General features: G+C 42.7%; 1 non-coding gene across 1 annotated transcript; it reads right to left on the bottom strand.

Moving 5' to 3' along the window:
• Window positions 1–263: 263 nt before the first annotated feature.
• LOC142525688 (small nucleolar RNA R71) lies at window positions 264–369 on the bottom strand. The gene has a single exon (XR_012815138.1). It is a non-coding gene; the product is annotated as a small nucleolar RNA R71 (small nucleolar RNA).
• Between the last annotated feature and the right edge of the window lie 13,876 nt (window positions 370–14,245).

Genomic DNA, 14,245 nt, shown 5'->3' with positions numbered 1-14,245 from the left:
CCAGATGATTCATAACACAGTCCAATTCAGAGGAACTGCAGTGGATGATCCAAACACGCACATCGCGGATTTTCTTGAAATCTGCGATACTTTTAAATTCACTGGAGTTTCTGATGATGCTGTTAGATTGCGTTTATTTCCGTTCTCCTTACGTGATAAAGCTAAAGCGTGGTTAAATTGTTTGCCTGTAGGTTCGATCGCTACATGGGAGGACATGGCGAAAGCATTTCTCATCAAATAATTCCCTCCCTCCAAGACCATGAAGCTGCGGGCAGACATTACAACATTCGCTCAATTCGATCAGGAATCTTTATATGAGGCATGGGAACGCTTCAAGGACCTACTACGAAGATGCCCACATCACGAGTTACCACTTGGGTTAGTCGTTCAAACATTTTATTACGGTTTGCTTACTCCTAACCGTACTATGATAGATGCTGCTGCTTGTGGGAGCCTTTTGAGGAAGACTGCGGAAGAAGGATATGAGTTGTTGGAGGAGATGGCTGCTAGAAGTTATCATCCTCAATCTGACAGGAACAACCAGCGGAGAACTGCAGGAGTGCACCAGGTAACTGATTTTTCTGCTATTACTGCACAACTTGATGCTTTAAACAGGAAAATAGACGGCTTGAATGTGGGTGGCACGGCGATGCGTCTTCAAGAGATATTCTGTGAAAAGTGTGGGGGGGAACACTATGCTAAGGACTGTCAAGACGACAATCCATTCTATGTGCAAAATGAGGCACCAGTGAACCAAGTGGGAGTCCAAAACCGCCCAAGGCATGACCCTTATTCGAACACATACAATCCTGGGTGGAGGCAACATCCCAACTTCTCATGGGGCGGTCAAAACAGTCAGAATCAACCGCAAGGAGGACAACAATATGGCAAACATCCGATGTACAGATCTGACCCTCCTAGAGAAGAAAAGTCCAACTTGGAGCAAATGATGTCTAAGTTTATTTCATCCACTGAAACTAGACTTCAAAATCAGGATGCGTCGATAAAGGGGCTTGAGAATCAGATTGGTCAGTTAGCGAAGACGATAGCGAGTAGAGAACAAGGCACCTTGCCAAGTAACACAGAGACTAATCCAAAAGAGCAAGTGAAGGCTATTAAGTTGAAAAGTGGGAAAGTTTTGGAGTCAAGGGAAAAAGAGAAAACTCAAACGTTGGATGAGCAAACTGCGACATCTAAAGGTAAGTCTCCTAACTCTACACCAGCACCCACTGCACAACCGAAAATTGTTATTCCTCCACCTTTCCCTGCAGCATTGAAAAAAGCAAAACTAGATGCACAATTCGGTAAGTTTCTTGAGGTGTTTAAAAAATTGCATATCAATATTCCCTTCGTCGATGCTTTAATGCAAATGCCTAGTTATGCTAAATTCTTGAAGGACATATTGGCTAATAAGAGGAAGTTGGAGGATCACATGACAGTGAACTTAACTGAAAATTGCTCCGCTTTGGTGCAAAACAAAATCCCACCGAAGCTAAAAGATCCAGGGAGTTTCTCTATTCCTTGCACGATTGGTGATGTTGTTTTTCATAAAGCATTATGTGATCTTGGTGCAAGTATTAATCTGATGCCATTTTCTGTGTTTAGGAAACTTGGGTTGGGAGAGCCTAAGCCGACGAGGATGTCCTTGCAACTAACTGACAGATCTGTCAAGTACCCCCGCGGAGTGATTGAGGATGTGCTAGTGAAAGTGGACAAATTCATTTTTCCTGCCGATTTCGTGGTGCTCGACATGGAGGAGGATACAGAGATGCCCCTCATTTTGGGGAGACCATTCCTTGCGACTGGCAAGGCACTGATTGATGTACAAGAAGGGAAGTTGAGATTGCGAGTGGGCGAGGTGGAGATTACTTTTGATGTCTTTAATGCACTTAAGCACACACTGCATTCTGATAGCTGTTTTAGAATTGATGCTTTTGACTCTCTTGTTTCTCACTATGTGCAGGATGCTTTTAGGGACCCTTTGGAGGCCACTATCACTACTGAGTTGAGAGAAGAGGAATTGGACGATGAAAAAACTGAAATTGTGGCACATCTCAATGCCAACCATCCATGGAGAAAGCCAATGAAGATGCGACTGGAGGACCTAGGAGAACGCAGAGATTTGATCCCTCCAAAGTCGAGCATCGAGGAGCCACCGACGCTTGAGCTCAAACCCTTACCTCCGCACTTAAAGTACGTATTCCTAGGTAAGAATAACACATTGCCTGTCATTATTTCTGCTGCTTTGACAGATGCTATGGAGGACAAATTGTTGCAAGTTCTCAAAGAGCACAAAAGGGCATTCGCTTGGAAGGTGGCAGACATCAAGGGAATCAGTCCATCGATATGCATGCATAAAATATTGATGGAAGAGAAGTACTCACCTCTCGTGCAACCTCAAAGACGACTAAATCCAAAGATGCAAGAGGTAGTGAAAGCGGAAACTATTAAGCTTCTCGATTCAGGTATTATCTACCCTATTTCCGATAGTGCTTGGGTAAGTCCGGTTCAATGTGTGCCTAAGAAAGGTGGTATTACGGTGATCACAAATGAAAAGAATGAACTTATTCCCACGAGAACTGTTACGGGGTGGAGAGTGTGTATTGACTATAGGAAGTTGAATGATGCCACCCGTAAGGACCATTTTCCCCTTCCCTTTATTGATCAAATGTTGGAGAGATTAGCGGGGCATGAATTTTATTGCTTTCTAGATGGGTATTCGGGGTATAATCAAATCACAATCGCACCTGAGGACCAAGAGAAAACCACTTTCACTTGTCCTTATGGCACGTTTGCTTTTCGCCGAATGCCTTTTTGTCTTTGTAATGCACCTGCTACATTTCAGCGCTGTATGACTGCTATATTCCATGATATAATTGAAACCTTTCTTGAAATATTTATGGATGATTTTTCTATCTTTGGCGCAACGTTTGATGAGTGCTTGCAGAATTTGAGATCCGTGTTGAGGAGATGCGAGGAGACGAACTTGGTGCTCAATTGGGAAAAGTGACATTTCATGGTACAAGAGGGAATTGTTTTAGGGCACAAGGTTTCGAAGCAAAGAATTGAGGTGGACAAGGCAAAAATTGAAGTAATAAAGAACCTACCGCCTCCAGCCTCAGTAAAGGGAGTTAGAAGTTTTTTAGGCCACGCCGGTTTCTATCGGCGGTTCATCAAAGATTTTTCTAAAGTTGCCAAACCTCTATCTTCTCTACTTATGAAAGATATGCCCTTTGATTTTAATTCTAACTGTTTGCAGGCATACGAGGATTTAAAGGAGCGCTTGGTGACGGCTCCTGTCTTGGTGGCACCGGATTGGGACCTGCCCTTCGAAATCATGTGCGACGCCAGTGACACTGCAGTGGGGGCCGTACTTGGCCAGCGGCGAAACAAGGTATTTCACACAATTTACTATGCAAGTAAGACCTTAGATGAGGCTTAATTGAATTATGCAACAACTGAAAAGGAATTACTTGCAGTAGTATTCGCACTTGACAAATTTCATTCATACCTTGTTTTGTCCAAAGTAATTGTATTCACTGATCATTCTGCCCTTAAATACTTGTTTGCTAAGAAAGATGCAAAGCCACGCCTTCTTCGGTGGATTTTATTGTTACAAGAATTTGATTTAGAAATAAGAGATAAGAAGGGTGTCGAGAATGTGGTAGCAGATCACTTGTCTAGATTAGAATTTATTTGTGATGATTCTGTCGATCTTGCTATCAATGATTGGTTCCCTGATGAGCAACTCTTTGAGGTGAGAAATTGTCCTTGGTATGCAAACTTCGCTAACTTTCTTGTCACAGGCACACCTCCACCAAACCTATCGTTTCACCAACGAAAGAAATTCTTTTCTGACGTGAAGTACTATTTTGAACGTAAGGTAGGTGGTCATTTCGGACCAACAAGGACGGCATCCAAGGTACTTGAATGTGGCTTTTATTGGCCAACTCTCTTTAAAGATGCTCGTTCTTATGTGCTACATTGTGATAAATGCTAGCGGTCAGGTAACATCTCTAACCGTCATGAAATGCCTTTAAACAATATCATTGAATGTGAGGTTTTTGATGTGTGGGGAATAGACTTTATGGGACCGTTTCCTAATTCTTTCACGAAAAAATACATCTTGGTTGCGGTGGATTATGTGTCTAAGTGGGTAGAGGCGGAAGCGTGTGCCACTAATGATGCTCAAGTGGTCCTAAAATTTTTAAAGAAAAACATTTTTAACCGATTTGGAACACCACGAGCAATCATTAGTGATGGTGGCACAGCATTTTTGCAACAAACTATTTGAAAACTTTTGAGCAAATATGGTGTCACACATAAGATATTTACCCCCTATCACCCCCAGACGAGTGGTCAAGTGGAAGTGTCGAACCGAGAGATAAAGCGAATTTTGGAGAAAGTGGTAGGTGTCAATAGGAAAGATTGGTCGGTAATGTTAGACGATGCTCTGTGGGCATATAGGACTGCTTTTAAAGCACCTATAGGCACTACACCGTATAGGCTTTTGTTTGGTAAAGCATGTCATCTACCTGTAGAGTTAGAGCATCGGGCCTATTGGGCAACAAAAGCACTAAACTTGAACTTTACTAATGCAGGTGAACGACGTTTGCTTCAACTAGGTCAGTTGGAGGAATTCCGAAATCTCGCATATGATCTCGCACTCACCTACAAGGAAAAAACGAAGAAGGCCCATGACAAGCGGATCATTGAGAGAGAATTCAAAGAAGGTGAAAGTGTCCTGCTCTACAACTCCCGGTTGCGACTTTTTCCCGGAAAATTGAAGTCGCGATGGTCTGGTCCATTCGTGATCTCGAAATTTTATCCATCAGGAGCTGTGGAATTGAGAGATGGGAAGGATGGGACATTTACGGTCAATGCCCAGCGCCTGAAGCACTATATGGGTGGCACAATTGAGCCACAACATGGAATCACCCGGTTCCAAGACACGCCGAACTGAGACAGACCGACAGTCAAGCTCTCGACTATAAATTGAGAACTATTTTCTTCCCCTTCCCTTGCATTTGATTTAGATTTTCTTTCGTGTCATTTAGTTATTTTCGATTCCTGTTGTTTTATTTTTTTTTTTTTAAGAAAAAAAAAAAATTTAAGAAAAAAAGAGGGGTTCGCGCTCGAGCGGTAATTTAATACCGCCCGAGCGCGAACGCCTACCTCGGGATAAAAATTCCCGAGAGGTTGGCGCTCGAGCGGTATTTTTTTACCGCCCGAGCGCGAGGGTGTACCTATGGAAAATAAACTCCAGCGAGGTTCGCGCTCGAGCGGTAGTTTTCTACCGCTCGAGCGCGACAACTTTTAAAAACGCGGAACCCCTTCCCTTTTCCTCATTCTGCACGAAATTTTCCCCCAAATTTCACTCCCCAAATCCCTAACTCCTCTCAATTTTTCTCCTTTTTGATTTTCTTGTGCAGGCACCACCATCTCCACTCAATTTTTCGGCGGCAAGGCACAATCTCCCTTCGGAAGCAAGAACACCATCTCCAATTCAAGGCTCCAACTTCTTCAATCCCATGGTCCCCAAGAAGCAACGAGGTAATCCTAGTTCCTCCTCTTCATCCTCATTTGATAGAACACGTTTCATGAGTGCGGAGGCTCGTGCTAGATATGATCATGCTAAAATACATAGAAATCCGATAGCCGAGAGGGGATTTCGTCGCACTTTTGAAGATAGATACATGACACCGATTGTGGAATTAGAAAGAAGGGGATGGGACAAATTTGGCGAGCAACCTAAGGAAGCTGTGGTGTCGGTGGTTCGGGAATTCTACGCCAATGCCGTGGAACGAACTGATAGTAGGGCTTTTGTTAGAGGAAAACTTGTGCCGTTTGATTCGGCCACGATTAACGCCCTCTTGGAGACGGCCGAGGTCGATGACTCTAATTTCCAGGCATTGGTGGTTAATCCCGACTACAATCTGATTATCGAGACTTTGTGCCACCCGGGTGCAATGTGGAAACCATTGGGTGGAACGCCGAGCTGTTTTGATGAGAAGTACTTGAGAGCGGAGAGTGCCTTGTGGTATTTGTTTGTGGCCCGACGGATGATGCCGGTCTCGCACAAAGCGAGGTGCAAAAAGAGCGTGCGGTGTTACTTTTTGCGTTGCACCGAGGAGACGACATCGATGTGGGAAAACTTATCAACTCGCAAATCACACTGAGCACCCACAACAGCCACATAGGTCTTTTCTTCCCGACCATTATTTCCGAATTGTGTGCACGGGCCGGGGTGCATTTCAGGGACGACGAGGAGTGGCTTCAACCGATGAAGCCAATTTGCCAGGAGGATGAGCAGAGGAAAAGAGCGAAACGACGGGCGGACTTTCCCCCTCGGGCGGAGGATGCCGGTGGATCAAGCACTGCCGTGCCACAACTTCGCCCACCACAACCCCGCAGGCGAACTCAGAATGACAAGATGGATGAAAATCTCGCCTTTCAAGCGCATCAGAGTCAGTTCAACTCCTATGTCACGGACCACTTATCTCACATTGACTCTATGATGCGCTCTTTGCTTGTGCACGGGGGCGTTGACCCGTCGACCATTCCACCGACTCCGCTACCTCCTCCCCCATTCCAGTTCCAGTATGACTATTCTCAGCATGGGGAGGCCGCAGGAGTTCCACCGCCGGAGCATGATGAGGATGACACGTGATCAAGGGAGTTTACTGTTTCCCCTCCTTTGCACATTTATTTTTTTTCTTTTGGCTGTTTCCTGTTTTTCCTTTCTCATCATTGTTCAGTCTAGCATGTGTTTAATTTCATGTTTATTCGTCTACATGTGTGTTTGCATTTCTGTGTTTTGAGTGGTTGGTGCAATGGGGACATTGCACACGTCTAGTATGAGGGGGTCGTTGTACGTCTTCTTATTTGTTTGCATTCGTCTGTGTCTTGCATGAGTAGCAGTGATGGTGACATTAGTGAATTGGTAGCCGATGATGATTGTGGGATGAATGAACTGCATGTTACTTAGTCGTATCACACGTTTTGAATACCCCAGTGAAATGAAATGTTTATTTTATATGCGTACATTGTGGGTATTATTAGTAGTGTACACGATAGTCGAGTTTAAGAATCTGTGGGAGGAACTGGAATAACATGAGATGCAAGTCGAACTTGAATGAATTTTGTTGATAGTCGCGATCGACCAGTGACATGAAATAGCGTAGATCATTTGAACCCACCGGAATAACTTTCGTCCCAATTGTGCATAATACCTCAAGAGTTATCCATAAGCCAACTAAACAAACATTCCATATACTCAAAATTTAGGGAGTACACTTGAGAAAATTATGCACCAAGAAAAAAAAAAGAAAAAGAAAAAAGAGAAGTATTATAACAAGAGTGTTGTAAATGAAAAAAGGGGATGTAAGGTGTGGGGGAGCCAAAAAAGGATGAAATCATATCCAAAGGCTAAATAGATGGAGAAGTAAGGCGTTGAGGAATGTTAGATAAAAATTCTGACAAGTGCATAATGAAAATGATCAGTGTACGTCCCATCTTCTTTAGTCCGTTCGAAACCTCATGACATGGACTCCCTAATGCCTGGTGTACAACCTTGAAAATTAGCCATTTTGTGTTCACTTGTTGGTCACGACTAGAAACAGAACTGGGGATAGGGAAACTTGCATTGAACTGTTGATTTGGTGGCTCGCATGATTTGCAAATGAAACTGTCTGAAGCACGAGCTAGTGAGACCCACAGCACACACACGACCACACTTTCTGGTCAATATCAAAATGTTATAAGGTGCTTTAAAAAGGGGGTATTGGTGAATGTTGTGATTTGACTAATTGGATGTGGTTCAAACACCCGCTGAGGCAGGAGATACCGGTTTGCTACTTCACCATCAGTTTCGTTAGTTTAATTCTTTTATTTTGTTTTCATTTCGTATTTTGGTTGTGGGTTGTAACCTATTTTGCTCGAGGGCAAGCAAAAAGTTAGTATGAGGGGGTTGATATGTGTCGTTTTTGCGCATTCTGTTGCATTAGTTTTAGTTGTGTTTGCATTGTGCATGCATGCTTTTCATTTACATTTTGTTCATTTTAGAGTAAACATTTGCATTTTATCATATCTCACTCGGGCATGATGAATTTGCAGGAAAAGTGGCCGGAAAACCAAGAATGGAGCAAAGTGTACAAAAGAGAAGGCAACGGACAGAATGAGCGGCACCCGAGCGGTAGAAAACTACAGCCCAGGCGCGAAAGAGGAATAGCTGAAGGATTTTAACAGAAGAGTCCGCGCTGGAGCGGTAGTTTTCTACCGCCCGAGCGCGAAGGCCGCACATCCAAATGAACTTTACAGAAGGTATGGCGCTCGAGCGGTACTTTTCTACCGCCCGAGCGCCACCTATTTTTGGCAAGATTTGTGCAGCCGATTCTTTACCTTAATTTGAGGAGGAGAGTGATATGGAAGGTTTGGTGGACGTTTTTGGGGGCATTCAGACAGAATTCTTGAGCCGTCAACGAGTTTGGAGAGCACTTCCGCTCTTGGATTGAATATTTGAAGATTCCGGGCATCGTTTCTTGCGTTTTTCGTCAACTCTAGTATTTCTTATTTAGTTTTATCATTTAAACTTTGCTTTGTTTATTTTGACTATGAATTTCAGTAGCTAAAACTTTATTATTTGTTGGGATTAAAGGGGATCCTACCCCGAACGTTGAGTTGAATTAATTTATATTTCGATTGTGCGTTATTCTTGATTTTACTACTATTTTACTGTGTCATTAAAGCGTAGCTAACTTTAACGACGTTTTCATATCACGAGTGAGTTCGAGAGTATAACGAGTGATAGGATCGAGTAGTATAATTCGCGGATCTACAATTTACATAGATGTATGAAATTGGATACGTGCCGATAGTCATAGTCCTTAGGGTCGAAAACTAGGGGATTTCATAGGTCAAAATGCGATTTGCTCTTGATAAATAATTAAAGATATTTAACTACTTCATTGAGTAGAATTAGTTTGGCATAGCTCGAGAGAGTGTGTTCAATAGATTAGGAAATCCTGTCGGAAGCGTAGATCACGATCGAACGAATTAATTAATGAACGAGGGGTAGGTGAACCGGGATTCCCAACAAATCCATTTCTCATTGAATTTTAACTCAACATTTTCGATTAATTCTCATTCATTACTTGTTGAATCATTTTAATTGCATATTTATTTGAGCATAGTAGGAATAATCACACAACTCAATTTTCGTTGCTAAATGTTAAATAACTGAAAATAACAATTGTAAAACACAGTCTTCAGTGGAACGATACTTGCACTCACGTACACTATATTATAATTTGACATCGTGCACTTGCGATTAATTTTTGAGCATACAAAATAATATTTTATTGGGGATTTCACTGTGCAAGTTTTGCTCGATCACTGCTCATTGTCTTCTTGATTAAAGATTACCAAGGTTCTATCAGTTGATTCAGTCACAACAATGACCATTTCTGAAACATCTTCTGGTATTGCTTCCTGTTGAAGTTCTGGAGGAGAAGTGAGAATCAGAACAGCAGGTGAGCTGGAAGGCTCATCAGTTTGTTTATCAGCTGATACTGTAATTGGTTCTTCAGTTGGTTATCAACTTATACTGTAGTTGACTCTTCAATTTGTACTTCTTCAGTTGGTTCCTTGTGCAATTGAGCCACTTCAGTTTCAGTTATAACTGCTTGTTCAGTCGTGGCAGCCGACTGAACTGGTTCTTCAGTTTGTTTCAAAATAGCCTCAGAGGCTGGTTGTTAAGTTAAGCTCGGTTCTTCAACTACTTCTGTAGTTAGAATATTCAGTTGGATATCAGTGGCAACTGATTGTATGACTTCTTTGATATTTTCCAGTGATAACTCAGCATCAGTGTAGAGCTGAAGATCTGCAGTAGAAGATTGAGGAACTCAAGGTGATGGTTGAGCATCCTGTGAGGAAGGAGCAGTTGCTGGCTCAGTTGATTCAGTAACTGGTTCCTGGGATGGCTCTGGATGTTGAAATGATTGTTCAGCTTGCTCTTCAGAAGAAGGAATTTGTGTTGAAATGATTGTTCAGCTTGCTCTTCAGAAGAAGGACTTTGAGCATTTGTTGGAATAATCAACTCTTGATCCATTTCCCACCTTTTGATCTTCATCTGTAGTGATCGTAGATCCGTGTCCAGCTGATCATGAACTACTCTTTCATTGAAAGCAGTTGGACTGGTTGGATCATAATTTTGGTGGAGCTGAGCGATCAGTTGAGCGAGTTTCTTGACATGCACCAAATCAAAGAAGTATGTCTTCCTTTCTAGTGCTTGAACAATCGAGGCAGCTTTGACTACCTTCAAGACTACAGTTTTCAAAGCAATGAATTTCTTCAAAACTACTTTCTTCTGCAATTCCTTCGCAAAAACTCCGGTTCTAAATCTGAACCATTAGTTGTATGTCTTGATCTTTGATTTAGAAAACTCATTGAATTCTTTCCATATCAGGTAGATATGAGTTTGAATTGAGTTTGTCGGTCGGGGCTCTTCAATCGTCTTGCCCTTTCCTTTCGGGTCAATTAGGACATAAAATATACTCAGTACTGATTCAGTTGCATCCACTTTCATCCTTATGACTACTCCTTTTGGTCTGGAAAATGGTAGAGTAGTTGGAGCAGTGATGGTGATCAATGGAGCTTGGACTCATGCTGGTTTTTTCTTATCACCAGATTTGGTTATAATCTTCTTAGATGGATCAGTTGGAGGTTGTGACTGACTTTCAGTTGAAGACTCGAGTGGAACTGCCCTCAAAGTTATGGAACTGATAGGCTGTTCAGCTCCAGTCAGTTTCATTCTTTTAGCTGGGATTGTTTCTAAAACAGCTACTGGTTTGGTTTTGAGAGGTCTTGGCTTCTTCGTGATTTTTGGAGATGGAGTTCTCTCTGAATCAGTCTCACTGACTATCAGTTTCCTTTTGATTGTCTTTTTCTGAGCTAACTTCTTGACTTTCTTGACTGACTTGGGAGCTTCCTGCGTCCCAATCTCCTTCTTCACTTTAATGAACTGCTCGGGTGACATGTCTAGGTCGATTTTTGGTAGCTGAACACTCTTAACATTGAAAATTTTGAATTTGGATGACTTCTCTGACGAGGCTAAGGGCCGGAGACTGTATACAGTTGTGAACAGCATAGTCAGATATAAGGACCGCCTATGGGTTCATGACAGTGATTCCCTTCGAGCAGATATCTTGAGCGAGGCCCACAGCACCCCGTACTCCATCCATTAACGGAGTACGAAGATGTATAAGGATCTACAAACTCTGTATTGGTGGCCGGGAATGAAGCGAGATATTCTGCGATTCCTCTCCGAGTGTTTGACCTGTCAGCAGATTAGGGCAAAGCATCAGAAACCTGAAGGGAAGATAAGATCACTCCCTATTTCCGAGTAGAAATGAGAGAATATTACTATGGACTTCGTGACAGGGCTCCCGAGGACTACTGGAGGATTTAACGACATCTGGGTGATTGTTGATCGGCTCATTAAATCTGCTCATTTCTTACCGATCAGGAAGACAATCACTATGACTCAGTACGCAGAGCTGTACATCAGAGAGATAGCCAGGCTGCATGGGATTCCAATGTCCATCGTGTCAGATAGGGATCCGTAGTTCACGTCTGCATTCTGGAAGATTCTTCACCAGGCGCTAGGTACGAAGTTATTGTTAAGTACTGCCTTCCATCTCAGACAGATGGTCAGTCAGAGAGGGTGATTCAGATTTTGGAGGACCTACTCCGAACTTGCATGATCTACCTCTAGTGGAGCTGGGAGCCGACGTTACCTCTTGTGGAGTTCACATACAACAACAGTTATCAGGCATCGTTAGGTATGGCTCCATACAAGAAACTGTACGGGTGGAAGTGTAGGTCGCCAGTTTATTGGGACGAGGTAGGAGAGAGAGCAGAGTTGGGTCCGGATATCGTCAGAAAGACATCAGATTTAGTGGCCAGGATTCGGGACAGGATGAAGACAGCACAAAGCTGCTAGAAGAGCTATGCTGATCAGAGGCGGCGAGATCTTGAGTTCGCAGTAGGGGATCATGTGTTCCTGAAGGTAGCACCGATGAAGGGTGTGTGATGAGGTTCGGTAAGAAGGGCAAGCTCAGCCCTAGATTCATTGTACCATTCGAGAACCTAGAGAGAGTGGGGACACTTGCGTATAGAGTTGCCTTGCCGCCGAATCTGGCAGGAGTTCATAACGTGTTCCACGTCTCTATGCTGCGGAAATACATGTCGAATCCCTCGCATGTGCTTAACTAAGAGCCACTTCAGCTGACACCGCACCAGTCATTCGAGGAGAAACCCACTCAGATACTGGACAGGCAGGAGAAGAGGCTCAGGAACAAGGTGATCCAGATGGTCAAGGTCAAGTGGCTGAATCATTCTGAGGAGGAGGCTACTTGGGAGATCGAGACCGAGATGAGAAATTGCTACCCGGAGTTATTCGGTACATTCTAAATTTCGAGGACGAAATTTTATTTAACGAGGGGAGAGTTGTAAGGTCCGGGAATTGAAATCACGTAACCCGAATGCATGCAGTCTAGGATTTTATTTAAATTATGTGTTTAATTATTTTTATCTATTTTATGATACTTCATGTATGATAGGATTTATTTCATGAAATTTCAGAAGTTCATGCATTAGGGTTCTAGGTGCATTTCACGCTCAAACGAGGAACGGAGACCGGAGAATTTTCAGGAAAAATATTTTTTACTACATGATTAATGTTTATTAATTATTAAAAGATGATTTAAAGGTATTTTTTCAAGGAATGGGCTTTGTTGGGTATTTTTAGCCGCCAAAGCATAATTTTTAACGGTACGTAAATTTTATCGAATCGATGGACTTTTTGAGGATTTGACTATTATTTTCAAAAACTTTCCAACACGAAATATTTTTTGAGAGTGTGTTTGAATTTAATGGGGCTAATTTTAAGCTTATTGGGTTTGAAACCCTTTTAAAATTTTAATTAGCAAATTAGGGCCCATTAATTTACTTGTTAACCATTTAAATAATATCTAATTATTCCCTAAGCACCCAACTGAACCTAATTCACTCTCCACTCAGCCGCCCACCTCCTCCAATCAGTCATCCTCTTCAAGAGTGCAACAACAAAGAATTTTGGTTTTTTCTTTTCCTTCAAACTCAAGCTCTTCCCACGTCTCGGGTTCCTTCGAGCATTTGTGAACCAAAAACTCATCAGGCATGATTGTATTATTTTTCTCATCACATATGACATTAGTATACTGATATGTATGTTTTTGAACGTGAATGTCATGATCTAATGCATGCTTGCATTTTAATTCATTCTTTTTATGAAAAAAACGTTGCAAAGTTGCTTCCATCTCACGTGTATATTGATTTGTGCGAGGGGATGCCATGTTCTTGCTCTTAAGGGGTTGTGCGAAGGGGTAAGCTGCCGTCGTTTAAGCTGGAGTTGAGATCTGCACTTGGGGTAAGGGAGCCGAGGGTTTGTGGCTTGAATTGGTTTGAGTTCTATCAGGCAGGGACTGCGTCACTCCGAGGCTCGATCTAAGAGGGTCCAATCGAGCCTAGGGGAGGTCCACAACCTGCTGGTTTAGTCCTTTGAACCGCCTGGACTCGGGGGTATCTAGGTTGGTCGTGGGTGAGGTCTTGGGTTGTTCCTCGGTCTTTAGAAAGTTGTAGAGTGCATGGGGTTGTAGGCTCGGTTCAAGGGGGTCCAGTAGGGTCTGGTCTTGGTCCCTAGTGGTTGGGTTCGAGGATGGTTGGAGTGGTTAGCACGTTAGAGCCAAGACTAGGGGAGCAAGTTTTCGAAACGTGGGTTCTGAGATTTCTAGTAGCTCGCTGGCCCTTGATTTTATGGTTTAAGGATCTGGTTTTGAGGTTTTTAAGACCTTTAAGATGTCTAATAGGTATGGTAAAAAGTTGGAAGTAATTAGGTTGGGTTTCGAGTCGATTTGGGTTAAAAATCGGGACCCCGGTCCAAGTTTTAAAACGAATCGGTTAAGTTGTAAAATGGGCTTGGGTTTACGTCTAGGAATGATTTTAAATATATTTTGGGATATTTTAAGTAGTTTGGTAAGCTTCAGGTCAATTTTAGAGGTCCAGGGATGAAGCGATAATTTTTGAGTTTCCGGGGGCAAAATGGTCATTTTGCGCCCGGGGTGAGCTTTTGGTACTGGCAGCGCCTTGAGCAAAAATTTACTATATTTTAAATGTCTATGCATCATGATCACGATTTCTAAAATTT

This window comes from Primulina tabacum, chromosome 14 (genome assembly GCF_025594145.1).
Source record: "Primulina tabacum isolate GXHZ01 chromosome 14, ASM2559414v2, whole genome shotgun sequence".
NCBI classification, from domain to species: domain Eukaryota; kingdom Viridiplantae; phylum Streptophyta; class Magnoliopsida; order Lamiales; family Gesneriaceae; genus Primulina; species Primulina tabacum.
The sequence above is the reverse complement of the archived record's forward strand: the minus strand, read 5'-3'. Positions and strand labels throughout refer to the sequence as shown.